The sequence below is a fragment of the Bos grunniens genome, chromosome 11 (genome assembly GCF_055505025.1).
Source record: "Bos grunniens cultivar Pamir isolate PY7600 chromosome 11, Bosgru_T2T1.0, whole genome shotgun sequence".
In the NCBI taxonomy this organism is placed as follows: Eukaryota; Metazoa; Chordata; class Mammalia; order Artiodactyla; family Bovidae; genus Bos; species Bos grunniens.
In genome coordinates this window covers 102,715,707-102,743,046 of record NC_141175.1, presented here as the reverse complement: position 1 = coordinate 102,743,046, position 27,340 = coordinate 102,715,707, and the positions used below count along the sequence as shown (strand labels likewise).

The following is a 27,340-nucleotide window of genomic DNA, read 5'->3' as shown; positions in this document are numbered from 1 at the left end:
GGCCTCAAAGACCAAGGCCTCCTCAGGGTCCACACAGGAGACAAGGAGTGTACATGGTCCGTCTTCACTTTTGACCCAACAGGTGTCAAGGTTTACTGTTTATCAGAGACAATAAGGTCTCCCATGCTCTTCTTCTTCACAGGAGGCAGACAAAATAGAATCTTCAGATTAGAAGAAAGGACACATCAGTACCATTATCCCTATTACAGAAACAAAAGATACCCTTGGTGATAGTAGCATGTCCTTGGATCAGGCAGTCAGACCAACACTTACTGAATTCCTGCTACACAGAGGATGACTGCCCTGGGCGCTAAGGGATGCAAAGGCAAAAGCAGAAGTGGTCACTGTCCTGGACAAGCTGAGTCTCCAGAGAGTTAGAATGGAGGTCCAGGGATGACTTGCAGACACTGATGAGATAACATGCAAATAAAATGGTGAAGCAGGAGCCAGTCCAATATTGTAAAGCAATTATTCTCCAATTAAAAATAATTTTTTAAAAAAGGACAGAGCTAAGAAGGACAGACTAGGGACAGACAGCTAAGAAGGACAGAGCTAAGAAGGGGTGGACATGAGTGATGACTAATGGCTGGTGGATCTTTAGTCACTCAGTCGTGTCTGACTCTTTGTGACCCACCGACTGTAGCCCACCAGGACTCTCTGGTAAGAACACTGGAGTGGATTCCTATTTCCTTCTCCAGGGGATCTTCCTGACCCAGGGATTGAACCTGGGTCTCCTGTACTGCAAGCAGATTCTTTACCGTCTGAGCCACCAGGGTTCTACAGATCCTCAAACAGTGTGTGGAGTGGATAACAGGTGCTCTGGGAATATCTGCAGAGTGAACGCCAACAAAGACATCACTTAGGGGGTCCTTCCCACAGAACTGTGGTCTGGGGGGCGGGGGCCCTGCTGGTCTTGGGCTAGATGGCAGAGAAAGGGCCTGTCTGAGCCCCCAGCAGTGCTTCTCACCTGGGCTCCCCTCGCCCCAGTGCCAAGAGTGTCTGGGTTTGAGTTGGGCATGTTCCTGTGTGTCACACTCACGAGGGGCTCACTACTGGCGTTTAGTGCCTGCCCCGAGGGTGCTAACGACTTTTAAAAGTCAGGAGCGTCCCTGGTAGAATCAGAAACTCTCCCCTTAAAATGACAAGGGTGTCTCTGTGGAGACACTGCGGCAAAGTAGAAACGAAAGGCAGATTTGAAAGGAAGAAGCCAGGGAACATGAGCTCTGGGCTCAGCACCAGGGACGGAAAATGATATGAGAAACTTAGATAAGTCTGCAAGTGACACAGCCACAGTGAGTTAGAAAAAAACATAACATCTGTTGAACTGGGAGTGGAGAGTCTTATGCCCTGGGACAGGCTCTGCCTTTTATTTATATTACGGACCTGTATTCTGGTCCTCAACCCAGACCTTGGTTTTCAAACGACCTTTCCCTCCCTGAATGGATGCTGAGGGAGCCAGTCGAGGTCCAGGTCCTGGGGACAATCCGAGGGGCAGCTGCCCCTTCCTCCCTTCCTGGATTCCAGGCAGTGAAAGCCCGAGTGTCCTGGCATTCTAGGGTCACGTCATCCATCCAAGATGGGAAACAAGAGTGTGCGCTGTGCTTTGTCTTCATGGGGACATGTGAAGGAGCGGAATGAGGCAGGGGGAGGAGGTGAGAGGCTGGTGCAAGGTCTGGAGTCCAGGCTCCCCCAGGACACCGCAGAGGAGGCACACCCTTCTCTCTCCTCTCTCTCCTTCCTCTGTGAGGGCTGCCCCAGAAGCACATTCACAGAACACTCAGCTGGTGCCGGGCAGCCACGGTTGTTCCCTGGTTCCCTCCTAAGGGGGTCTCTCCTCACTCGGCAAGATGGCCTTCATGTTGGAAGGTATCCCTGAAAAGAACTTCAGTCACTCCTGACTCTGTTGGGCTAAGTATACAAAAAAGCATCTGGAACTCCCCAGAGGAAAGATGGCATATATTATTAGCACAGTCTCTCCTCATCGCCTCAGTAGGAGGTGTTGGAGACGGACTCGTCCTGGAATAACAAAAATCACAGGAGATGCGACTAAAAGTTCAACAGAAATCTCTCGCGTGGCATCTGAATTTTCCCCCAGCCCTGGATGTCAATTTTTTAAAAAGTCTATTGATTCCTTCCTCTCCTGCCTGCAAATACTTCCCACTGGCTTTTGTGATAAGGAAAACACAGCGCTTATTGATGTGCAGTCTATGGAAGATGACTTAAGAAGCAAAAGCAAAGCAAAACAAACCCCCAACAGAAAACTCAGATGCCCGTCACTAGAATACCTACGAATGGGTGCTTCCCAGGTGGTAGCACCTGCTGAGAATAAGTCCATAGGACTGATGTGGGCGAGGCCTCTAATGCAAGCTGAGCTGAAGCTGGGAGCAAGGGCTGCAGATAGACATGACCCTGGGACCAACAGGTCCTTCCAGGCTTAGACATCCTGCACCTCACCAGTCACTCTGCAGTCTGTCCACACAACTGCATGCTCCACTATTTTTAATGCCTGCTTTTAATTTGTAGTTATTCCCCATCATTAAAAACTTAACAGAAGATGGCTCATCATCCATCAAGAAAGGAGATGAGAATCTTAAATGTTTTAAATAACTCCTTAAGAAAAAAAACCTTATGGCATTAAAACTCTATGTTATATGCCAGAGCAAAGACCACCAACTTTTTTTTTTTTGCCTTAAACTTTGGCAGTTGCATACTATTTTATTTTACTTTTGGAAAATAATAAAATAAATAAACATTGGAATTAAACAGCAGAGAAAAATTACTTAGGTGACTCATGATTGAAGCCTGAAAAACTACTCATAGTAAACTAGATGAATTGCCCACTTTCCTTTTCTTAAGACTTGTACATTACACAACCGTATTTCTCTCTTCCTAAATCATCATCTTCTCTTGTAACTTTCTTTTTATTCAGCTCTCAGCAGAATAGATTGAGAGGGTTAAGAGCATGCATCATTGACTTTCCTGAGTTCATTACTCATTCATGAATGACTCTGAAGGGTAAGTCTATGAGTCAAAACAAGTTTTCTGCCAGAAATAATCATTTTCCAGGTTCTCTTCAAGCAATGACATCTTTTCTGTCTTTATTATAGGAAGCTGCTGCTTTGGAGCCTAATCAGTAGACTTGCAGGTTTCAGTGTACACTAGATGAGTTACCAGTCACAATCTGTTATTGATGGGAAGTTAAAGAGGAAATTAAGTGCTCTTACTGTAACTGGGTAGAGTGGTGAACAAGTTCATGGATACTGGAGTGGGGAGAAAACAAAGGGAAAAGACTGGAATTCAGAGAGGCCTCAGCAAGATCCAGTTTCTTTCTTATTGACACAACATGTGGGCAGAACCATAAAGCAATCTGATGTACCTGTTATGTGCAGGTACTGGGCTCGGTGTGGGTGACGGTCACAACAGACAAGGCTTTTGCAACACTGTACTTGGAACCTCCAGGTGAGCCAGACGCAAACAGTTAAACACGCAGAAGCATTCTAGATGACGAGGGCTATGGACAAAGGGGATAGGAGCTGTGAACCAGAATGTGAAGGGTCCTTGTTTGGGATGAATGTACAAGAAAGGCTCTCTAAGGAGGGGTAACATTGTTGAATAAGAAAAGCATGAATGCAGAAGGAGGAAGGGACAACTGTTTAGTAGCAGAGGCCCGAGGCAGGCCTGGATCCCTGCTTAGTTGAGGAGCTACAGCAAGGTTGCTGTCAGGCACGTTAGTGAGCGGTGGAGACAGTGGCAGGTTGTGGAGGTCAGGTTAAGGATTTTGGACATTATCCACAGCACTATGAAGTCACTGAAAGGTTGACATGAGGGGAAGCTGAGAGAAGGATGTGTGGGACCTGGCTGTATGTTCTTTGCAACTTTCGGTAAATCTGTAATTTAAAGAAAAAGAGTAGGGAGAAAGGCAATATGTCTTACACTTTTCAAATACCCCTCTGCCTTCTGTGTGGCAAACGGATTGGGACAGGAAGGGACAAAGTTGAAGGTCACTTGCAGTGATCCAGGTAAGGGAAGTGCATGGGAGCAGTGGAGATGGAGAGAGTTCATGGTACATTTTGGAGGTAGGCTTGAAGAAGTAGTGACTGACTGAATGTTGGGGGTGGGGGCCGTCAGGAATGAGTCCCAGGTTCCTGGCATGAGCATGTAGTATGGATGGAGAACCACTGACTTGGACAGGCAAGATGGGGCGGAAGCAGGACAAAGGCAGAGTTTAGGTCTGGGTATGTAAAAAACTCTAATTCGAAAAGATGCATGCACCCCAGTGTTCACGGCAGCACTGTTCACGATAGTCAAGACATGCAAACAGCCTAAATGTCCATTACCAGATGGATGGATAAAGAAGAAATGGTACGCGTATATGATAGAATATTATTCAGCCACCAAAAAGAATGGAACTTTGCCATTGGCAGTAACACGGATGGGCTTGGAGGGCATTATACTTAGTGAAGTTATGTCAGATAGAGAGAGACAAATATTGTATGATGTCACTTACACACGGACTCTAAAACATTCAAGAAACTAGTGAATATAACAGAAAGGAAACACACCCAGATATAGAGCACAAAGTAGTGGTTACCAGGGGGAGGGAGGCGGGGGAGGTTAAATGACTGGGTGTAAGATAGGCTCAAGGAGGTATTGCACAACATGGGGAATACAGTCGATATTTGTCAGTAACTGCAAATGGAAAGTAACTTTTAAAACTGCATTTAAGGAATCTCCACACTGTTTTCCATAGTGGCTGTACTAGTTTGCATTCCCACCAACAGTGTAAGAGGGTTCCCTTTTCTCCACACCCTCTCCAGCATTTATTATTTGTGGACTTTTGGATCGCAGCCATTCTGACTGGTGTGAAATGGTACCTCATAGTGGTTTTGATTTGCATTTCTCTGATAATGAGTGATGTTGAGCATCTTTTCATGTGTTTGTTAGCCATCTGTATGTCTTCTTTGGAGAAATGTCTATTTAGTTCTTTGGCCCATTTTTTGATTGGGTCATTTATTTTTCTGGAGTTGAGCTGTAGGAGTTGCTTGTATATTTTTGAGATTAGTTGTTTGTCAGTTGCTTCATTTGCTATTATTTCCTTGGAAATAGAACTGCCTTAGGATCCAGCAATCCCACTGCTGGGCATACACACTGAGGAAACCAGAAGGGAAAGAGACACATGTACCCCAATGTTCATCGCAGCCCTGTATATAATAGCCAGGACATGGAAGCAACCTAGATGTCCATCAGCAGATGAATGGATAAGAAAGCTGTGGTACATATACACAATGGAGTATTACTCAGCCATTAAAAAGAATACATTTGAATCAGTTCTAATGAGGTGGATGAAACTGGAGCCTATTATACAGAGTGAAGTAAGCCAGAAGGAAAAACACCAATACAGTATAATAACGCATATATATGGAATTTAGAAAGATGGTAACAATAACCCGGTGTACGAGACAGCAAAAGAGACACTGATGTATAGAACAGTCTCATGGACTCTGTGGGAGAGGGAGAGGGTGGGAAGATTTGGGAGAATGGCATTGAAACATGTAAAATATCATGTATGAAACGAGATGCCAGTCCAGGTTCGATGCATGATACTGGATGCTTGGGGCTAGTGCACTGGGACGACCCAGAAGGATGGTATGGGGAGGGAGGAGGGAGGAGGGTTCAGGATGGGGAGCACATGTATACCTGTGGAGGATTCATTTTGATATTTGGCAAAACTAATACAATTATGTAAAGTTTAAAAATAAAATAAAATTAAAAACAAAACAAAACAAAACAAACAAACAAAAAAAACTGCATTTAAAAAATGCTAAGATCTCCCCACTGCCCCTCCAAAAGTTTGGGTGTGCAAAGTTCCAGTTGCTTACGGGATGTCAAGAGGAGATGCTGAGTAGACAATTGGATTTGTGAGACAAAACTGTTAAATGCCAGTTAAGAACACAACATCAATATGTTTTCGGCAAGTGACAATCACAAGGAGAGAGATGGTTTGGTTTTCTGGATCTGCATTTTGGTATTGGTCTAAGAGAAGCAGATCTAGACTCCAGCTGGGGAGCACACACTTCTGTCTCTGCACTTCAAGTGGGCATGACCTCCATCTGCTACCCAGCATCAGGTTTACGACCAGGACAGTCAAGGAGGTACCACTGCAGCAGTAATTACAATCGCATCCCATCATTGTGTTAGGCTTGCCTCCACATTTAATTACTTGAATAAACACGATCACAGCTAATCTTAGTTCATTTGTGTTTGGCTCTAATTGAAGCAGGCTATGAAATTTACACGGACGCTCACATCTTTCTAGGAATTCTGGCTGGTAAGGCCTTAGTATTTTCTTGCCATTCTTCTTCAAGTTGAAACTTGCATTTATTAACTTATTTCCCTGTTTAATTTCCTTCTACCTCTATTAGCACATTTTATGTTTCATTAACTTAATTTTTATGCTGTTGTTTTTCATTTTGGTCCTAGCTGATGAGTGTCTTTAACTTTATGTTGCAAGTTTCCGTTTGGTGTTTTCCAATCCATTTAGCAATATTTGCAAGACAAAGGAAAGAGTCTATATCTTTTCTTTTCAAGTAATAATGAGTACTTTGCATTTTTAGATTTCTAGAAATGCTGTCTAGGAAGCATTTTGCTCAGTGGACTTTGACCTTATCCTGTACCCTACAGGGGTCAGGCAGAGTCAGGCATGACACTATGATTTATCATCCAAATAAGAACAGTTTTGAGAGTGAAATGGGATGCTAACCAGATGAGTGTCACAGACAAGAGGAGAAAATCCTGCTTTCTTGGGGCACAACATACGGTCACTTAAATAAAGATGACTCTACATATATAAACATGATCAGAATGAGCAGCACAGAATTTCAGGAACCGAGGAACTTGCCAAAAAAAAGCAAACAGCTGAATGTGGTCATTTGTGGACAAACCACCCCGACTCTTGGTGTCTCTTTAAATCAGGTCGGTGCTTCTCCTGTTCTTCCTCCAGCTCGTCCTCTGTTTAGAGTCTGCCTACAACCTCAGGTCCTTTTTATGAAGACTGCCTTGACCACTCAGGCTCCTGTTGACCCTCCAACTCTCAAAGCTCCAGGTCAGAACATGGCTTAGAGCTGGGGTCTATTCTTTTCTGGGGAACTTGCCATCTGTTTCACGGGAATTTAGTCTTGGCTAAAACTCAAGTCCCCTGAAGATCACTAAAGGCAGAGATCTCAGCTCATCCTCACTCTGCTGGAAAGAGCCTGCCGTGGATGGACAGCACCTGCAGTGGGATTCGAGGTAGCATGTGAGTAGTAACTTCTAGTGATAACAAACACTATTATGCGCCACGGCTCTGATTTCAGAGCTTTGCTGAAATGCACTTTTTCCTCTTAGCTGCATATTCTTTCTCTATTTTACTATCTTGAAAAGCTAGGATACACTTTTCTTTAGAGAAATTTTGACTGGTTGTTTTAACTGCATGGCTTTGATTCGCATGTCTACCAGGGATTACTTTGCCAACAAAGGTCCGTCTAGTCAAGGCTATGGTTTTTCCGGTGGTCATGTATGGATGTGAGAGTTGGACTGTGAAGAAAGCTGAGCACAGAATAATTGATGTTTTTAAACTGTGGTGTTGGAGAAGACTCTTGAGAGTCCCTTGGACTGCAAGGAGATCCAACCAGTCCATTCTAAAGAAGATCAGTCCTGGGTGTTCTTTGGAAGGACTGATGCTAAAGCTGAACTCCAGTACTTTGGCCACCTCATGCGAAGAGTTGACTCATTGGAAAAGACTCTGATGCTGGGAGGGATTGGGGGCAGGAGGAGAAGGGGACGACAGAGGATGAGATGGCTGGATGGCATCACAACTCAATGGACATGAGTTTGAGTGAACTCCGGGAGTTGATGATGGACAGGGGGGCCTGGCGTGCTGCGATTCATGGGGTTGCAAAGAGTTGGACACAACTGAGCGACTGAACTGAACTGAACTGAACCAGGGACTTGATAAAGATAGCAACTGACACTTATTAGTACTTATTATATCCTATGGAAAGTGCTGATTAGAGTTGATGATACCAGATGGTCTGCTGGATAACATTATCTTAAAATTTGGATTCTGTTACCAACGTACTGATCTGGGGGCCTACTTAAGGTTGGTGGCCATCCTAACTTGGCAATTCAAACCTTCTGAGAGGGATTAAGAGGCACTCTTGTCTCCAGTGAGCATTTCCAGGACATTTTACTCTAGAGACAACTCTATGAACAATGGTGACATTTGCCATGCTGCCCCTTCTGCATCCAGGAGGGGTTTGCCATCACAAGAGAAGAGTTGGGGGCAGCTGCTAAGGGTTAGGAGAAAGAAGGGAAGTGTGGGAATCGTGTGAGCACACGCCCCGGGGGCTGTCCTCCAACCACAGTGACTGATGTCAGATTCCTCCCAGGAGGCGAGGGCCCCGGGGAGGGCCTGGATGATACAGGCACCTAGAGTGATGGGCCATACAGACCATGAGGGCAATGCCATGGGTCAGAGAGTCCTGGTGGATTCCTGGGGGAGGTCTATATGGTAAAGCGGGTGGTAAATGGTGCTAAGAGGTCAATCTGCGGTGGGTGGGTAATGGCAGGAAGATCCATAGCCATGCATTAGGCTATTAGTGTGGCAGGGGTTGGGGAGGGTGGGTGGGGGGCGGGCAGAAGCAAGCTGGGTGACACTCAGCTCTTTGCCAGGTCTTGGGGAGCAACTTGTGCTTCAAGAGCTGTGGCATCACTGTCCTCGAACAAGTAGCCTCTTCTACCTGGGCATCTAGGATTCGCTCTATAAAGGACCAGACTGAGGGAGGCTAGATACCAGGTCCTTAAGGACAGGAAGTGGGTACCAGTTACATGACTGAACAACTCTTGGTGCAGTACAAGGTCTACCAACAGCACAGGGCACATAGATACTTGACAAATATAATGTCCCTAGGTGACCAAGACATGATGGTGTTTCTGCCAAAGCCCTGACAGAGGATGGATTAACTTTCTCTCATTCATTCATTCACTCCGTTTGACTTCATTACTAAAAAGATTTGAGTCAGAGGATGAGAACTCAAAATCAGCAACAGATTTAAAAGTCTCTCACAGATTTTAAAGTTTATTCAAGCTTTTGTTAGTATAATTACAAGCCAAAGAGGTTTTTTTTTTTTTTCCCTTAATTTTAAAAGAATGAGAAAGTCAGTCTTTTGTGTTTAAACAGGCATTACCCTTCAATTGCCAGTTACTCTTTTAGGTACGTTGTTGTTGTTGCTTAGTCTGTTAAGTCGTGTCCAACTCTTCTGTGACCCCATGGACTGCAGCTGGCCAGGTAAGAAGATGTGAAAAATCTTTGCTGAACTATTATTTTGTTAAAAATCAAAATGGCATGCTCTATGTACCTGCTTTCTTACAAGAAATTCATTTTGGGGTTTCCCTGCTGGCTCTAGTTAAGAATCTGCCTGCCGATGCAGGAGACATGGGTTCCATCCCTGGACCTGGGAAGATCCCACATGTATGTGCGTGTGTGTACACGCTCAGTCACTCAGTCATGTCCAATTCTTTGCGGCCCAATGGACTGCAGCCTGCCAGGCTCTTCTGTCCATGAGATTTCTGCGGCAAGAATACTGGAATGGGTTGCCATTTCCTTCTCCAGGAATCTCTTCCACCCAGGGACAGAACCCAAGTCGCTTATGTCTCCTGCAGGGGCAGGTGGGTTCTTTACCACTAGCACCACCAGGGAAGGTCCCACAGGCCATGGAGCCACTAGGACCGAGCACCACAACTACTGAGCCTGTGTTCTGGAGCCTGGGAACTGCAACCAGTGAGCCTGTGTGTGGCAACCCTCAGGCCTGCATGCCCAGAGCCCATGTTGGGCAAGAAGGGAAACCACTGCATCAAGAAGCCTGCACACTGCAAATACAGAGCGCCCCCACTCGCCACAGCCAGAAAAAGCCTGCACGCAGCAACAAAGACCCAGCACGGCCAAATAATAAATTAATTAAATTAAAAAAAACTTGCAAATTGACCTTGGAATGAATTAAAATGCTGTAAGAAAATGTATAAATGAGCAACATAAAGAAAGTCTGTTCCTCCCCCTTCTTCCTAAAAAAAAAAAAGAAAATTCATTTTTTTTCCTTGTGGCGTTTTTCAGTAAAAGCTTCTATCAAGGTACTAAATAAGAGACTGTTTTACTCTATGGGACTCCCCATCTCTGGACAGGTGGTAAACCACCAGTCTTTCTTGTCCTTCCGTCTCTGTTGCCCTCTCTCTGCCTCTCTCCCCTAAGTCGCCAGCTCACTATTCTCACCTCCTCCTCTGACTTTTAGATCTATTCTTCTAGCATTAGCTACTTGCCTTTACTTAGACAAATCAATTTTCCGGGTTCTTCCTGTACTCCTCTCCTCTAAGTAAGCCTAAAAAATTCCAGCAATGTAGATGCAAACTTGGAGACTGGGGGAGAGGGGTCAGCTCGGAGAGCACAGGAGTCCTGCACATTTACCTCAGGCCTCACTCTACACCTCGCTTCCATTGGACTATTACTCTTTATAACAAAGAGATGAAGCCCTGAGCCTTTGGAGTGGGAGCACGGACTCCAAGACCCTAGACTACCAGAGAACTAACCCTAGGGAGTGTCAAATAGTGAGAACTCACACAAAGGAATCCACTCGAATACAAGACCCGGCATCACCCACCCACCAGTATCACCCTGTGCAGGACGCTTCATATGAATGACAAACAAAACAAAAATACAAACCCAATCATCAGCAGATGCTGAATGAGACGCCACCTCACTCAGCCTTGCCCATCAGAGGAAAAACAAACCAACAGGAAAAAACTCAGCACAAACCTCCCCCTGTACAAAGCTTACACAAACCACTGGACCAAACTTAGGAGGGCAGAAACCAAAAGGAAGAAAGAATTCAACCTTGGAGCCTGGGAAAAGGAGATCTCAAACACAATACGTTTAAAAAAAATAATGGAAAGGCAGAGAAACACTGCACAAATGAAGGAACAAACTAGAAACACAGAAGTCCAAATAAATGAAGAGGAAATAGGCAAACTACCTGAAAAAGAATTCAGAATAATGATAGTAAAGATGATCCAAAACCTTGAAAACAGAATGGAGAAAATGCAAGAATCAATTAACAAAGACCTAGAGGAATTAAAGAATAAACAGAGACAAACAACACAATGACTGAAATTTAAAATACTCTAGGAGAAATCAATAGCAGAACATCTGAGGCAGAAGAACGAACCAGTGAGCTGGAAGATAGAATGGTGGAAATAACTTCTGAAGAGCTGAATAAAGTAAAAAGAATGAAAAGAACTGAGGATAGTCCCAGAGACCTCTGGGACAATATCAAATGCACCAACATTCGAATTATAGGGGTCCCAGAAGAAGAAGAGAAAAAGAAAGGGTATGAGAAAAATTTTGAAGAGATTATAGTTGAAAATTTCCCCAACATGGAAAAGGAAATAGTCAAGTGCAAGAGGCACAAAGAGTCCCATACAGGATAAACCCAAGGAGAAACATGCCAAGTCACATACTAATCAAACTAATAAAGACTAAACACAAAGAAAGAATACTAAAAGCAGCAAGGGAAAAGCAACAAGTAACCTACAAGGGAAACCCCAAACGTTTAACAGCTGATCTTTCAGCAGAAACTCAGCAGGCCAGAAGGGAATGGCAGGATATATTTAAAGTACTGAAAGGTAAAAATCTACAACCAAGATCACTATACTTGGCAAGGATCTCATTCAAAATTGATGGAGAAATAAAAAGCTTTTCAGACAAGCAAAAGTTAAGAGAATTCAGTACCATCAAACCAGCTTTATAACAAATGTTAAAGGGACTTGTATAGTCAAGAAATACAAGAGAGAAAAAGATCTACAAAATCAACCCCAAACAATTAAGAAAATGGCAATAGGAACATATATATCAATAATTACTTTAAATGTAAATAGATTAAATGCTTCATCCAAAAGATACAGATTGGCTGAATGAATACAAAAACAAGACCCACATATATATGCTGTCTACAAGAAGCCCACTTCAGACCTAAAGACACATATAGGCTGAAAGTGAGAGGATGGAAAAATATATTCCATGCAAATGGGAAGCAAAAGAAAGCTGGAGTAGCAATCCTCATATCAGACAAAATAGACCTTAAAATAAAGAATATTACAAGATATAAGGAAGGACACTACATAATGATCAAGGGATCAATCCAAGAGGAAGACAGAGCAATTGTAAATATCTATGCTCCCAACATAGGAGCACCTCAATACATAAGACAAACACTAACAGACATAAAAGAAGAAATTGACAGTAACACAATAACTGTAGGAGACTTTAACACCCCACTCACACCAATGGACAGATCATTAAAACAAAATTAATAAGGAAACACAAGTCTTAAATTAGATGAGATGGATTTCATTGATATCTTCAGGACAGTCCATTCAAATGCAGAAGAATACACTTTCTTCTCAAGTGCACATGGAACATTCTCCAGGATAGACCACATCTTGGGTCACAAATCAAACCTCAGTAAATTTAAGAAAACTGAAATTGTATCAAGCATCTTCTTTGACCACAAGGCTATAAGACTAGATATCAATTACAAGAAAAAAACCGTAAGAAACACAAACACATGGAGATTAAACAATATATTTCTAAATAACTAATAGGTTGTTGAAGAAATCAAAAGGGAAATAAAAAAATTTTAGAAACAAATGACAATGAAAACACAACAACTCAAAACCCATGGAATGCAGCAAAAGCAGTTCTAAGAGGGAAGTTTATAGCAATACAATCCTACCTCAAGAAACAAGAAAAACATAGAGTAGACAACCTAACTTTGCACCTAAAACAACTGGAAAAAGAACAAAAACCTCCCAAAATTAGTAGAAGGAAAGAACTCATAAAGACCCGAGCAGAAATAAATGAAAAAGAAATCAGAGAAACAACAGTAAAGATTAGTAAAACTAAGAGCCAGTTCTTTGAGAAGATAAACAAAATTCATAAACCTTTAGCCAGACTCATCAAGAAAAAAAGAGAGAAGAATCAAATCAACAAAATTAGAAATGAAAAAGGAGAGGTTACAACAGACAATGCAGAAATACAAAGGATTATAAGAGACTATTATGAACAACTATATGACAATAAAATGGATAACATGGAAGAAATGGACAGATTCCTAAAAAAGTTCAATCTTCCAAGACTGAACCAGGAAGAAATAGAAATTATGAACAACCCAATTATAAGCACTGAAATTGAAGCTGTGATAAAAAAATTTCCAAAAAAACAAAAGCCCAGGACCAGATGGCTTCACAGGAGAATTCTATCAAATATTTAGAGAAGAGCAAATGCCTATCCTTCTAAAACTTTCAAGAAATCGCAGAGGAAGGAACACTTCCAAACTCATTTTACGAGTTCACCACCACCCTGATACCAAAACCAAAGACCACACCAAAAAAAGAAAACTACAGGCCAATATCACTGATGAACATAGATGCAAAAATCTTCAACAAAATTTTAGCAAACAGAATTCAGCAACCCATTAAAAAGCTTATACAACATGATCGAGTTGGGTTTATTCCAGGGATGCAAGGATTCTTCAATACATGCAAATCAATCAATGTGATATATATTAACAAATTGAAAAATGAAAACCATATGATCATCTAAACAGATGCAGAAAAAGCCTTTGACAAAATCCAGCACCCATTTATGATTAAAACTCTTCAAAAAATGGGCATAGAAGGAACCTACCTCAACAAAGTAAAGGCCATATATGATAAGCCGACAGCAAACATTATTCTCAATGGTGAAAAACTGAAAGCATTCCCCCTAAGATCAGGAACAAGACAAAGGTGTTCACTTTCACCACTATTATTCAACATAGTTCTGGAAGTCCTAGCTACAGCAATCAGAGAAGAAAAAGAAATAAAAGGAATCCAGATCAGAAAAGAAGTAAAGCTCTCACTGTTTGCAGATGGCATGATAATGTACATAGAAAACCCTAAAGACAGTATCAGAAAATTACTAGAGCTAATCAGTGAATTTAGCAAAGTTGCAGGACACAAAATCAACACACTGAAATCTCTTGCATTTCTATATACTAACAGCGAAAAATCAGAAACAGAACTTAAGGAATCAATCCCATTCACCATTGCAACAAAAAGAATTAAATATCTAGGAATAAACTTACCTAAGGAGACAAAAGAACGGTACACAGAAAATTGTAAGACACTAATGAAAGAAATCAAAGGTAACATAAACAGATGGAGAGATATTCCATGTTCCTGGGTAGGAAGAATCAATATTGTGAAAATGACTACACTACAAAATGCAATCTATACATTCAATGTGATCCCTATCAAATTACCAATGATATTTTTCACAGAACTAAAACAAAAAATGTCACAATTCATATGGAAACACAAAAGATCCTGAATAGCCAAAGCAATCTTGAGAAAGAATGGAGCTAAGAGGAATCAACCTTCCTGACTTCAGATTATACTATGAAGCTATAGTCATCAAGACAGTATGGTACTGGCACAAAAACAGAAATACAGACCAATGGAACAAGATAGAAAGCCCAGAAATAAACCGATGCACCTATGGGTACCTTATTTTTGACAAAGGAGGCAAGAATATACAATGGGGCAAAGACAGCTTCCTCAACAAATGGTGCTGAGAAAACTGGACAGCTACATGTAAAAGAATGAAATTAGAACACTTCCTAACATCATACACAAAGATAAACTCAAAATGGATTAAAGACCTAAATGTAAGACCAGAAATTATAAAACTCTTAGAGGAAAACATAGGCAGAACACTCGATGACATTAATCAAAGCAAGATCCTCTATGATCTACCTCCTAAAGCATGGAAATAAAAACAAAAGTGAACAAGTGGGACCTGATCTGCACAGCAAAGGAGACTATATGCAGGGTGAAAAGACAACCCTCAGAATGGGAGAAAATAATAGCAAATGAAACAGCTGACAGAAGATTAAGTTCCAAAATATTCAAGCAGCTCATACAACTCAATACCAGAAAAACAAACAACCCAATCAAAAAGTGGGAAAAAGTGAAAGTGATGTCGTTCAGTTGTGTATGACTCTTTGTGACCCCATGGATTACCAGGATCCTCCATCCATGGGATTTTCCAGGCAAGGGTACTGGAGTAGGCTGTCATTTCCTTCTCCATGGGATCTTCCCGACCCAGGGATCGAACCCGGGTCTCTTGCATTGCAGACAGACAATTTACCGTCTGAACCACCAGGGAAGCCCAACCTAAACAGACATTTCTCTAAAGAAGACATACAAATGGCTAACAAACACATGAAAAGATGCTCAACATTGCTCATTACTAGAGAAATGCAAATCAAAACCACAATGAGATATTACCTCACACCAGTCTGAATGGCCATCATCAAAAAGTCTACAAACAATAGAGAAAAGGGAACACTCTTGCACTGTTGGTGGGAATATAAATTGATACAGCCACTATGGAAGACGGTACGGAGATTCCTTAAAAAACTAGGAATAAAACCACCACATGACCCAGAAATCCCACTCCTAGGCATATACCCTGAGGAAACCCAAATTGAAAAAGATACATGTAACCCATTGTTCCCTGCAGCATTATTTACAATAGTTAGAACATGGAAGCAACCTAGATGTCTATTGACATATGAATGGATAGATAAGTTGTGGTACATATACACAATGAAATATTCTCAGCCATAAAAAGGAATACATTTGAGTCAGTTCTAATGAGATGGATGAACCTAAAACCTATTATACAGAGTGAAGTGAGTCAGAAAGAGAAAGATAAATATCGTATTCTAACACATATATATGGAATCTAGAAAAATGGTACTTAAGAATTTATTTACAGGGCAGAAATGGAGAAAAAGACATAGAGAATAGACTTATGGACATGGGGAGAGGGGAGGAGAGGGTTAGATGTATGGAGAGAGTAACATGGAAACTTACATTATCATATGTAAAATAGATAGCCAATGGGAATTTGCTATAGGGCTCAGGAAACTCAAACAGGGGCCCTGAATCAACCTAGAGGGGTGGGATGGGGAGGGAGATGGGAGGGAGGTTCAAAAGGGAGGGAATATACGTATACCTAAATGGCAACCCTCTCCAGTGTTCTTGCCTGGAGAATCCCAGGGACGGGGGAGCCTGGTGGGCTGCCGTCTGTGGGGTTGCACAGAGTCGGACACGACTGAAGCGACTTAGCAAGCAAGCAAGCATGGCTGATTCATGTTGAGGTTTGACAGAAAACAACAAAATTCTGTAAAGCAATTATCCTCCAATTAAAAAATAAATGAATTAACACAGATGTATAGAACAGTCTTTTGGACACTGTGGGAGAGGGTGAGGGTGGGATGATTTGGGAGAATGGCATTGAAAAAAAAATTAAAAAAACAAACAAACAAAAAACGTCTAGCAATGTAAATAAAGAACATTTGTGGAGAGAAGGGGAAGAGGAAGAGGAGGAAGGGAAGGGGAAGATGTTAAAATATATAGTTTAATAATTTTATGCAAATATCTATTTATATTAAAATACTTCTAAAAAATTGAAGTATGGGTGATTTACAATAGTATTGTGTTAATTTCAGGTACCCAGCAAAGTGATTCATACATATATATTTTATATACAAATACATATGCGTATGGTATGTATTTTCAGATTCCTTTTCATTATAGGTTATTACAAGACACTGAATATAGTTCCCTGTGCTGTACAGTATATCCTTGTTGTTCATCCATTCTGTATATAGTGGTTAATCCTATACTCCTCATTTATTTCTCCCCTCTTCCCATTTGGTAACCACAAGATTGTTTTCTATGTCTGTGAGTCTGTTCCTGTTTTGCATATAAGTTCATCTGTACCAGCCTTTTTTAGATTCCACATGTAGGTGACATCATATGGTATTTGTCTCTCTCTCTCTGACTGACTTCACTCAGTATGGTAATCTCTAGGCCTATCCCTGTGGGTTCAAATGGCATTATTTCATTCTTTTTTATGACTAATACTCCATTGTGTATATATACCGCATCTTCTTTATCCATTCATCTATTCATGGACACTTAGGCTGCTTCTGGGTCCTGGCTATTACAAATAGTGCTGCTCTGAACACTGGGGCGCATGTGTCTTTTCCAGTTAGCGTTTAATCTTTTTCAGATATATGAAAAATCCAGGAGTGGGATTGTTGGATCATACGGTTAATTCTATTTTTAGTTTTTAAAGGACTCTCCTTACCGTTCTCCACAGCGGCTACACTAGTTTACATTCCCATTAATAGTGTGGGAGGTTCCCTTTTCTACACACCCTCTCCATTTATTATCTGCAGACTCTTTGATGATGGCCATTCTGACTGGTGTGAGGCGATACCTCATTGTAGTTTATGATTTGCATTTCTCTAATAATTAGCAATGTTGAGCATTTATTCATGTGTCTGTTGGCCATGTGTATGCCTTCTTTGAGAAAGTGTCTATTTAGGTCTTCTGCCCATTTTTTTTTTTTTTAGGTTCTTTGTTTAAAAAATTTTTTTAAAAATCTAGTTTAGCACTTTTGTCTACTGACATTAAGATACTGAAGCAGAGGTTCTCTGAAGTTGGCTTGCTTGTGGCCACAGAGCCAGAGAGTAAGATAACTGGACACACACAGTGCCAGACAGCGCCCTGGCCCTGCCTTTGCTGACCTGTGGACTGTTCGGGGCAGAGACTAAAGGGAAGGGGCCCAGACGAGTTTTGGTTTCTGTCTGTCCCAGCCAAGAGGACTGGCGGGACACAGAGTGGATGTTGACAGACCTGGAGGTGAGATCTCTTTGGGCACGCTCATGCAGGAGTCATCTCTTAAGTCATCTCCCAAAGACCTAAAGACGGGAGGGCTTTATGTTTTTGAGACTAATCTTGATTCTTCAAGAGGTTTCTAGGCAGAAGCATATTGGTTATTTAGAGCCTGCAAGAAACTCCCCAGGGAAGCTTTTTTTTTTAATCTCCAGGGCTCATTGTAACAGGACTACATATGTAAAGGAAGTGCCCGCCCAGGTCAGGTCTGGTGCTGTTGGTCGAAGGTGAAAGATCAAGCTCAGTGGTCAATTCTCAGGTCAGTGAGAGCGGCAGAAGCGTTTAGATTCTGGAACAGTGTTGGCAAGGCAATAGCACCTTCCACATGAGTGAGTCCTTGTGTGTGTGTGTGTGTGTGTGTGTGTGTGTGTGTGTGTGTGCACATGTTTGTCAACTTCAAAGTGAATGCAAATAAGATCAACAACTATTGATGGCTGAGCTGCCCCAAGACCCTCTCTGAGTAGTACCTGAATTGCAGTTTCTGGTTCCTGGGAGTGGGAGGCTAAATTGGGAATATGCAGGGTGATGCAATCCAGACCTTGCAGGTTCTACGTGGCTGCCTGGCTTTCTGGCCTGCTCTTCAGGGCTTCGGGCAATCATAACTCCTTGAATCTTCGCACAGGGCAGTTTCAGTGCAGGCCAGACCTTGAGCGCAGCCAGGATGACGACGGTCCATTAATAACCCTCATCTTTGGCAGAGCGGGCGGACACTGGGATTGCTCACTCCCTGCTTTGGCGGGTTTACCAAATGCCTCTTGGAGCTTTTAACAGAGTCCTTATGCTACCTTCATTCCATGCTTTGGTGGAGTCCCATTCACTTCCCCTTGCTGTAGTACGTGATTGGCTACTGTGAATGCAACCCAGACCCAGGGGTGTGAAAGATAGATGTAACTTTGTTCTTGTCTGAAGACAAGATGAAAGGAACATACAAATATTTTGATAGTTTTGTTAAAAATGCAACCTGTGCTTGAAGAACCAAAATCTAAGTCTGGCTTTCTGTTTCACAACACATCCTGTTGAATTAGACAAAGTAGCAATATTTGAATGTAAAAATGGGTTTGTTATGGTTAGGAAAGAGCCTCTTAATTTCACTTTACAAGCCAATTAGATAACATAAGAGAAAGCTGAAGTACTTCTGATTGTTTTACTATTGGTGTTAGGATTTTCACCTCTCAATTGACCACTGCTTGATGGTTTATACTTGAAAGTCTTTTCACACATAACATGTGTAATTGTGTCTTTTTCCTTCAACTGCCTCGGACTTTTAAGAATGTAGTCCAGTTAGAGATGAACTTGTTTGCAAAGCAGAAATAGAGACACAGGTGTAGAGAACAAACTTTTGGATACCAAAGGGGAAGGGAAGGTGGGATGAATTGGGATACTGAGACTGACATATATACAGTATAGAGACTATGTGTAAAATGGATAGGGCTTCCCAGGTGGCGCTCGTGGTAAAGAATCAGCCTGCCAATGCAGGAGACAGAAGAGATGCAGGTTCGATCCCTGGGATGGGAAGATTCCCCTGGAGGAGGAAATGGCAACCCACTCCAGTATTCTTGCCTGAAAAATCCAATGGATAGAGGGGCCTGGCAGGCTACAGTCTTTGGGGTTGCAAAGAGTCAGACACGACTGAGTGTCTGAACACTATAAAATAGATAACTAATGAGGACTTACTAGAACAGGGAACTCTACTCAGTGCTCTATGGTGATCTACATGGGGAGGAAATCTAAAAATGAGTGGATATATACGTATCAGGGATTCACTCTGTTGTACAGCAGAAACGAATACAACATTGTAAAGCAATAATACTCCAATAAAAACTGATTTAAAAAAGGAACGAAGTCCAGGTAGAAAGGAGAGGGACCCAGAGACGTCCCCAGAGACAGATTCCGGCAGCCTCACACTCTAGCACTTTTCTATGAGAAGGGGACCATGTCTGATGACATTTCAGAAACTGTCTGGTCTGCTTCTTTTTTTTTTCTCCTTGGCCACGCCCTGTGGAATGCGGCATCTTAGTTCCCTGGTCAGGGATAGAAACTGTGACCCCGGCTGGGGAAGCATGGAGTCTTAACCACTGGACCACCTGGTAAGTCCTTGATCTGTTCCTTAAAGATCGTCTTGTTTCACTCAGCACAACTTTCAGCTACAGATCTGCCCAGGATGGAACTGCAAGTGCCCAGGGGCACTGAATTCCCGCGAAGCATTTTGTTCCCCGTATTACAGAAACAAGAGCCTAAGATGGGTCTCCTGAGGAACGCTGTGCTTCTGAGATAAACGGCTCCACTTGGAGAAGACTTGGAAAAACACAAACACAAATAAAACTTTCCAAGCGCATATCTGGACCAGAAACGTGAATGACTGTAGGGAGAGCCTCTCCCACGTGAAGGCCCCCAAGGCTGGGTATGAGTGATAGCACAGACTCCAGGCAGCACCCACTCCTGAAGGGCTGAACCTCTGCAAATGCTACTGAAGGAAAAAACCCATGAAAGTCACAGGACAAAGGGCTCTTATCAGAGTCCTTTGAAGGCAGATTTCCACTTCCTCTGCCAACCTGTGCAGGGCTAGCGGCTTCATTTGAGAGGAGCGTGCCTATCTTTTTCTGTTTTCTGAATGGAGTCTCTTTTGGTGGTTCTGATATCCATTAAAAAAGCCTGGCTTAGTTTCCAAAATGTAGCTTCCTCTGAATTCTTCAGCTTAACAAAGCCATGAGTCTCCATTTTTGTGTTAATTGTATGTTTGCCCAAATTTAATGGATCACCTTTTAATTTCTACATAATTTTCTCATTTTCCAGATACCCACTGAGGATCTTCAGACTGAAATCAGTCACATCCCATGATCCAAGCTGAGTGGACACAACTAAGCTTCCATCAATCTCAGGTACCCAGGGGAGGTTTGAGAAAAAAAAGTTAGAAGACAACGTTGTGGGCCTTGGTATATCTGAGCTCCATGACATGTTGGTTGGCTGACCGTTTCAGTTTTGGAAATGCCTGTTGATTGACATAAAAAAGATTTAACTACATTCTTGTGTATCCCCATCTATGCTTATGCTTCTCACAAATGATGTTTATAAAGATTGGCATCATGTTAACCAACAAGGACCTACTGTAAAGCACAGGGAACTCTGCTTGATGTTATGTGGCAGCTTCGATGGGAGGGGAGTTTTGGGGAGAATGGACATATGAATACGTGTGGCTGAGTCCCTTCACGGTTTATTTGAAACTGTCACAATATTGTTTGTTAAATGGCTATACTCTGATATAAAATAAAAAGTTTAATAAAAGAGTGGTATCATATAATAACGGAGAAGGCAATGGCACCCCACTCCAGTACTCTTGCTTGGAAAATCCCACAGACGGAGGAGCCTGTTAGGCTGCAATCCATGGGGTTGCTAAGAGTTGGACACGACTGAGCAACTTCACTTTCACTTTTCACTTTCCTGCATTGGAGAAGGAAATGGCAACCCACTCCAGTGTTCTTGCCTGGAGAATCCCAGGGACGGGGGATCCTGGTGGGCTGCCGTCTATGGGGTCGCACAGAGTCGGACACGACTGAAGTGACTTAGCATAGCATAGCATCATATAATAAAACTGGCCATCTTAAAAGAATTTTGCATTTGCTTCTGGTGATAGTAAAATTTTACGTATAAAATGTTACCTAACTAAACTTTAGGGCCATTAAACCAATAAACAGACAAAAACCTCCTGGTGAATACTGGTGTTTCACTGACTGTGACTGAAGGTTTGAATTATGATTACTTCATATGACAAAGATCTGATCGTTTTCAAAGAGAGTTACTGTTCTGTTTCCATATTAACAAGAAGCCAATCTATCAGTATAGTTAAACTGGATAGGTAGCTTAGTTACAGTACTAATGAAAGACTAAAAATAAAAACAGACATAAACTACTCCTGTTTTCTATTTTTGCTATTATGTTTAATATATGTAATATATTATATACATTCCCTGGTGGCTCAGACGGTAAAGAATTTGCTTGCAATATGGGGGACCTGGGTTTGATCCCTGGGTTGGGAAGATCCCCTGGAGAAGGGAACAGCTAACCACTCCAGTATTCTGGCCCGGAGAAGGAGGAGCCTGGCAGACTACACTCCATGGGCTCGCAAAGAGCCAGACATGACTGAGCGACTCTCACTTAATATATGTAATGCATACTTTTTTGTACAGTCATTGAGAATAGGGCATTTCCCAGCATTTAAAAAGTACTTTGGATTTTTGAGGTTAAATGATCATAATGAATATTACAAATGTGTAATTCATCAAGACTGACAAGCTAGCATCTTGCTCGATATCTGACATTTAGTAGGCATTCAAGATTGTTCTGAGAATGACTTTAATGGAAAAATGTTTTAGTTCTTGTTGGCTACAAATCCCATCTATGATACAGGTCATTTCTAATGTAGCAGAAACTTGATTTTGGAGCCTCAGCCCTCAAACCTGGTCCTGATTACTGCTTCAACTCCTGTTTATATAATTCTACACAATTTTGGCAGGAATCAAGAGCACATACCAGGGTATTGGCTTTTATGAATCTCCTGAGATGTGAATGTCAAGTTGACTGGATGAACTCTGGCCACAAATCCCAGACAAGCACAATGACTCTATTTATTCAGACTTGGCCGCCTGAATGCAGATTGACTCTGAGGGTAATAAATTTTCACAGGCAAAGAACTTCAGCATCCACCAAACTGATCCTGAGAAGAAAAATGCGCTCAGGGAAGTGGAGCTGGGCTGCAAGAACCTCCTGTATTTTTATTTCACATCTGCATGTCATTCAGCTGATTCATTTGGTGACTGATGGGCATGCCCTGCTGATGGTTTCAGAGGTTCTGAAAAGCTCTGCTTTCTGTTATGCAATTGTCATATTATAAAGGAACAAGGGAGAAAATGAACAGCGGCCATTACGATTGGCAATCTGCTTTTAATATTACACCCAGAGCTGATGTTACTTATCCAGTGACCTCTACGGTAAAGAGCAGAAAATTGAGATGGGAATGTTCTGCATGCTTCTTCATCAGAAAGCAACGTTAACAAAAAGCAGTAAGAACTGCAATTCGGCACTCAGAGCAGCCTCACCTATAATCCTGACACCTTGGTGAGCGAAGCTTTAGCATTTTTCTCAGACGACTAGATTCTTTTTGAGAGAGATTATTAGCACTCTATGCCTTAAGAAGAAGCAAAGAACTGGCTCTTTAACTGGCAGATTTATGTTAGCTACGTGGACATCTATTCAATTAATTGTGTGCTCTCCAAATATTGATTGGGGATTAAAAGGTAACTTTTCTTCATTGTGAGAAGCAAATGATGCCAGTAGGAAAATTTCCCTCTGCAGATTATATCCCATGATCACTGCCTGTAAAATTAAAACTGTCAGTTTAAGTGGATAAACCATGCTCATTTAAAGAGAAAAATGCAGTTATATAATTAAAATGAAAAGACTGCCTAATATGTGTGGATAATGTAATTACTGGAAGCCGCAGACACACACATAGCCATTCAATTTGGATCCCTGCGCCTTACTTCCCTGAGTTAATGTATTTGTTGTCTCTGAAATGCTGTCTGCAGTTGACACCATCTCGGCTGCTCCTTGTTGAATGTTTTAATCACATGGCCTTATCCTTACACCTTAGCTATAATAATTTCAACTAAGTACTTGCTGTATCCAACCGCCCAAGCTCGCCCTCCTCACTTGAGAGGCAGAACTCATTTTTTAAACTTGCCTTTTATTTATTTACTTTTATTTTTGGCTTCAATGAGTGGCATGCAGGATCTTAGTTCCCCAACCAGGGATTGAACCCATGCCCCTCTGCAGTGGAAGCATGGAGTTTTAACCACTGGATTTCCAGGGAAGTCCCAGAACTCATTTTTTTCACTGAATGGGAAGATACGCAATATAATTCATCTCTCCCTTTCAAATCCACCAAAAAAATTCCTTTAGTACTTAGTACTTTCAGGAAGCACTTTGTCTTAAATCTTTTAACTCCGTCACTTTCTTCCAAAGAAATACTGGTGTCCAGAAATGTTAAAACCAAGGGTCACAGGCAAGGAGGTGCCACACATATTCTGTGTCCTTCCTTAATTTACCCAAACAAGAAATCTGACTCTCAAATCATCTGTCTTATTTCTAGTTTGGGTGTCAAAGGTATGAAAATTATAAGAATAAACATGAGACTGAACATCCATTTTCCTTAAATGTCCAAATTCATTAAACCTGGTCACAATTCCAGTTCTAGAGATTACAGTCAGTGTGAAAGGGGAGGCTGTGAAGAAATCTGTTCTCTTGGTTTCAGAGATTTCTGGAAAGTTATAACCTCAGTATGCCCTGGCATGAAGCTGAAGGCTTCCCAGGTGGCTCAGATGGTAAAGCATCTGCCCCCAATGCAGGAGACCCGGGTTCGATCCCTGGGTTGGGAAGATCCCCTGGAGAAAGGCATGACAACCCACCCCAGTATTCTTGCCTGGAGAACTCCATGGACAGAGGAGCCTAGCAGGCTACAGTCCATGCGGCCGCAAGGAGTTTGACACAGTTGAGCATAAAGCAGTTGTTGACATTTCTACAGAGATTGGATAAATGATTTTCTCCTAAATAGGTAGGTCAATTGTGTATTTATCTACAATTTTTGACCTTGGGTCTGTGTTTTTTGTCTTCTTTGTCAACACTTTTGATCTTCTGATAAGACTAATTTGAAAAATCACAGTGTTCAGTAAAAGAAATAGACCGAAAGTCATCTTTGATACTGAACAATAGACAGCAGGAAGTACTCTTAATTCAGCTGAACATTATGCACCATTCACATAGCCGTTCAGCAAGTACACAGCATCTTTGCTGTATCAAATACAGTCCCTCCCTCGGGAAACTTCCAATCTGGTTGGCAGAGATATTTTTAAGAATAAATATAATGCATAACTAAAAGTATGATGAGACCTAAGAAGAAAGGTTAGGTTATCATGACAAGGACTAACAAAGGGCCCAAGTTAGATTACTGAAGGCTCCCTGGTGAAGTGGAATTGATGCTGCACCTCTAAGATGAGTAGGTATTAGCAGGGCCAAAAATGAGGGAGGAGAGATCTACGGAGGCCCTAAGCCTCCTGGGCTCAACTTCCTGGAGGAGCTGAAATAAGACCCATGGAGTGGAAATACCATGACCCATTTCAATGTGAAGTGAAGCGGAAGCCCTGAGTGAAGCCAGCCTGTGTAGGGTGCTGTCAGCTACCCTATGGGCTTTGGATTGCACCCCAAGTAGAATGGGAGCCCATTTAAGATTTTAGATTAAGGAATGACTTGATCTGATTTTGATGATCTGATTTGATCTTTTTAAAAAGATCCCTGTGTATTCTAGACGGGTAAGAAGAGAGATATGCTGGTTCCTACTGGACTGGTTTAGACTAGCCAGGATGGAAAGAGGTGAGATGGATGGACTAACAGCTGTGAATTTATAGGACTTGGAGATAAAACTAACATTGGAGTGCAGAACGGGGGCGTCATCAAGGATGAGTCTGATGTTTCCAGACTTGAACAACTGGGTGTCTGGCAGTTCTAGGTTAGAAATGGAAACAATCACAGGGGGAACATATTTGTGTGTGGGTAGGGAGAGGGGTGGCAAAAACCAGAACTCCAGTTTAGCACAAACTGGATCTGAAATGCCTGTGAGACATCCAAGTGGAAAAATCAAGCAGGTCTGTGGTTCAGAAGAGAGCTCTGAGCTGAGGATTTAACTTCAGAAATTGTGAGCATATAAAAATTGAAGGTTGTGGGAATTGATGAGATCACCCTGAGAGAGACAGACAGACAGAGGAAGTGGGGAAGATAAATCAGGAATAAATGATGAAACATTCCAACATTCAAGACTGGATGGAGGAGGAGCAGTCAGCAAAGCAGTCTGAGAAGAAGACGGACAAGAAACAAGGAGGATCTGACATTAGAAACCTCCAGAAAAGTGGAATAACCAACAGTTTTCAATGCTGTAAGCTAAGCTAAGTCACTTCAGTCGGGTCCGACTCTGTACGACCCCATAGATGGCAGCCCACCAGGCTTCCCCGTCCCTGGAATTCTCCAGGCAAGAACACTGAAGTGGGTTGCCATTTCCTTCTCCAATGCAGGAAAGTGAAAAGTGAAAGTTAAATCGCTCAGTCGTGTCTGACTGTAGCGACCCCATGGACTGCAGCCTACCAGGCTCCTCTGTCCATGGGATTTTCCAGGCAAAAGTACTGGAGTGGGGTGCCATTGCTTTCTCCGAAGCTGTAAGTCTTCTGAAAAGAGACTTCAGCAGGAAAAAGCCTGAAAAGAGCCTAGCACATGTGGCTCTGCAGACCCACTGCAGACACTGTGACCCAGTAAGTAGTTCTGGTAGAGAGGAGGGGCAGAAAAGAATTCAAGGAGTGAGTCCCCAAGTGACTGAGAGGAAACTCTTGATAAGAGGGAGGCAGTGTCCTCCTGTAATAGGGAGAAGGGAGAAGATGAATGAAGGAAAAGGCAGTTGTGTCCATCTGGTTACAGGAAGATGACGCTTTCCTGCTAGATGCCAGTCAGCATAGTGTGCACTAGGGAAGTAAAGATGAATAAGGCACAGAATAAGATTCAGGTCATTCACTCAAGAAGTCAGGAAGACAGATAACTAAATCTCATATTATCAATTCTGCGATGGAGGTGATTACAGGATCCTAAGGGAGAAAACTTAAAAATTCCATCACCAGTGAACTGTTACATGTATATAATGTAATACCTAGAAGAGGCACTAAAAAAGCTATATAAAGAAATACACTCAAAAATACTATACATAAACAGAAATGGAATTCTATAAAATGTTCAAGGAACATTTTATCAAGAAAACAGAAAAATGAAAAAAAAAAGAGAACAAACAGAAGACAGAAAATAAAATGAAAGATTAAGTCCTAACATAATTAATTATCATTAATGTAACATTATGTTACATTAATTAATATTGATTAGTTACCTTAATTTTCAACCAATAATTACATTAAATGTAAATGGTCCAAATACATTGAATTAAAAGACAGAAATTGCAAAGAGGATAAAAGATATGACAACCATATGTTGTCTGTAAGAAACCAATTTCAAATATAACAATATAGGTAGGTTGTAAGTAAAAGAATGGGAAAAGTTATATCATGCAAACATTGATTAAAAGAAACCAACAGCTGCCACACTGATATCAAGTAAAGTAGACATCAGTACAAAGAAATTTAGGAGAGCTAGAGTGGAACACGGGAGAAGGCCATGGCACTCCACTCCAGTACTCTTGCCTGGAAAATCCCATGGACAGAAGAGCCTGGTGGGCTACAGTCCGTGGGGTTGCGAAGAGTCGGACACAACTGAGTGACTTCACTTTCACTTTTCCCTTTCATGCACTGGAGAAGGAAATGGCAACCCACTCCGTGTTCTTGCCTGGAGAATCCCAGGGACGGGGGAGCCTGGTGAGCTGCCA

The 27,340-nt window shown here is 42.0% G+C and overlaps 1 protein-coding gene and 1 non-coding gene across 16 annotated transcripts in view; one reads left to right on the top strand and one right to left on the bottom strand.

Moving 5' to 3' along the window:
- The window catches only part of AFF3 (ALF transcription elongation factor 3), a 632,195-nt gene that overhangs the window by 100,332 nt on the left and 504,523 nt on the right, over positions 1-27,340 (bottom strand). The window lies entirely within an intron of this gene.
- Positions 24,237-24,308, top strand: TRNAW-CCA (transfer RNA tryptophan (anticodon CCA)). Its single transcript has one exon. It is a non-coding gene; the product is annotated as a tRNA-Trp (tRNA).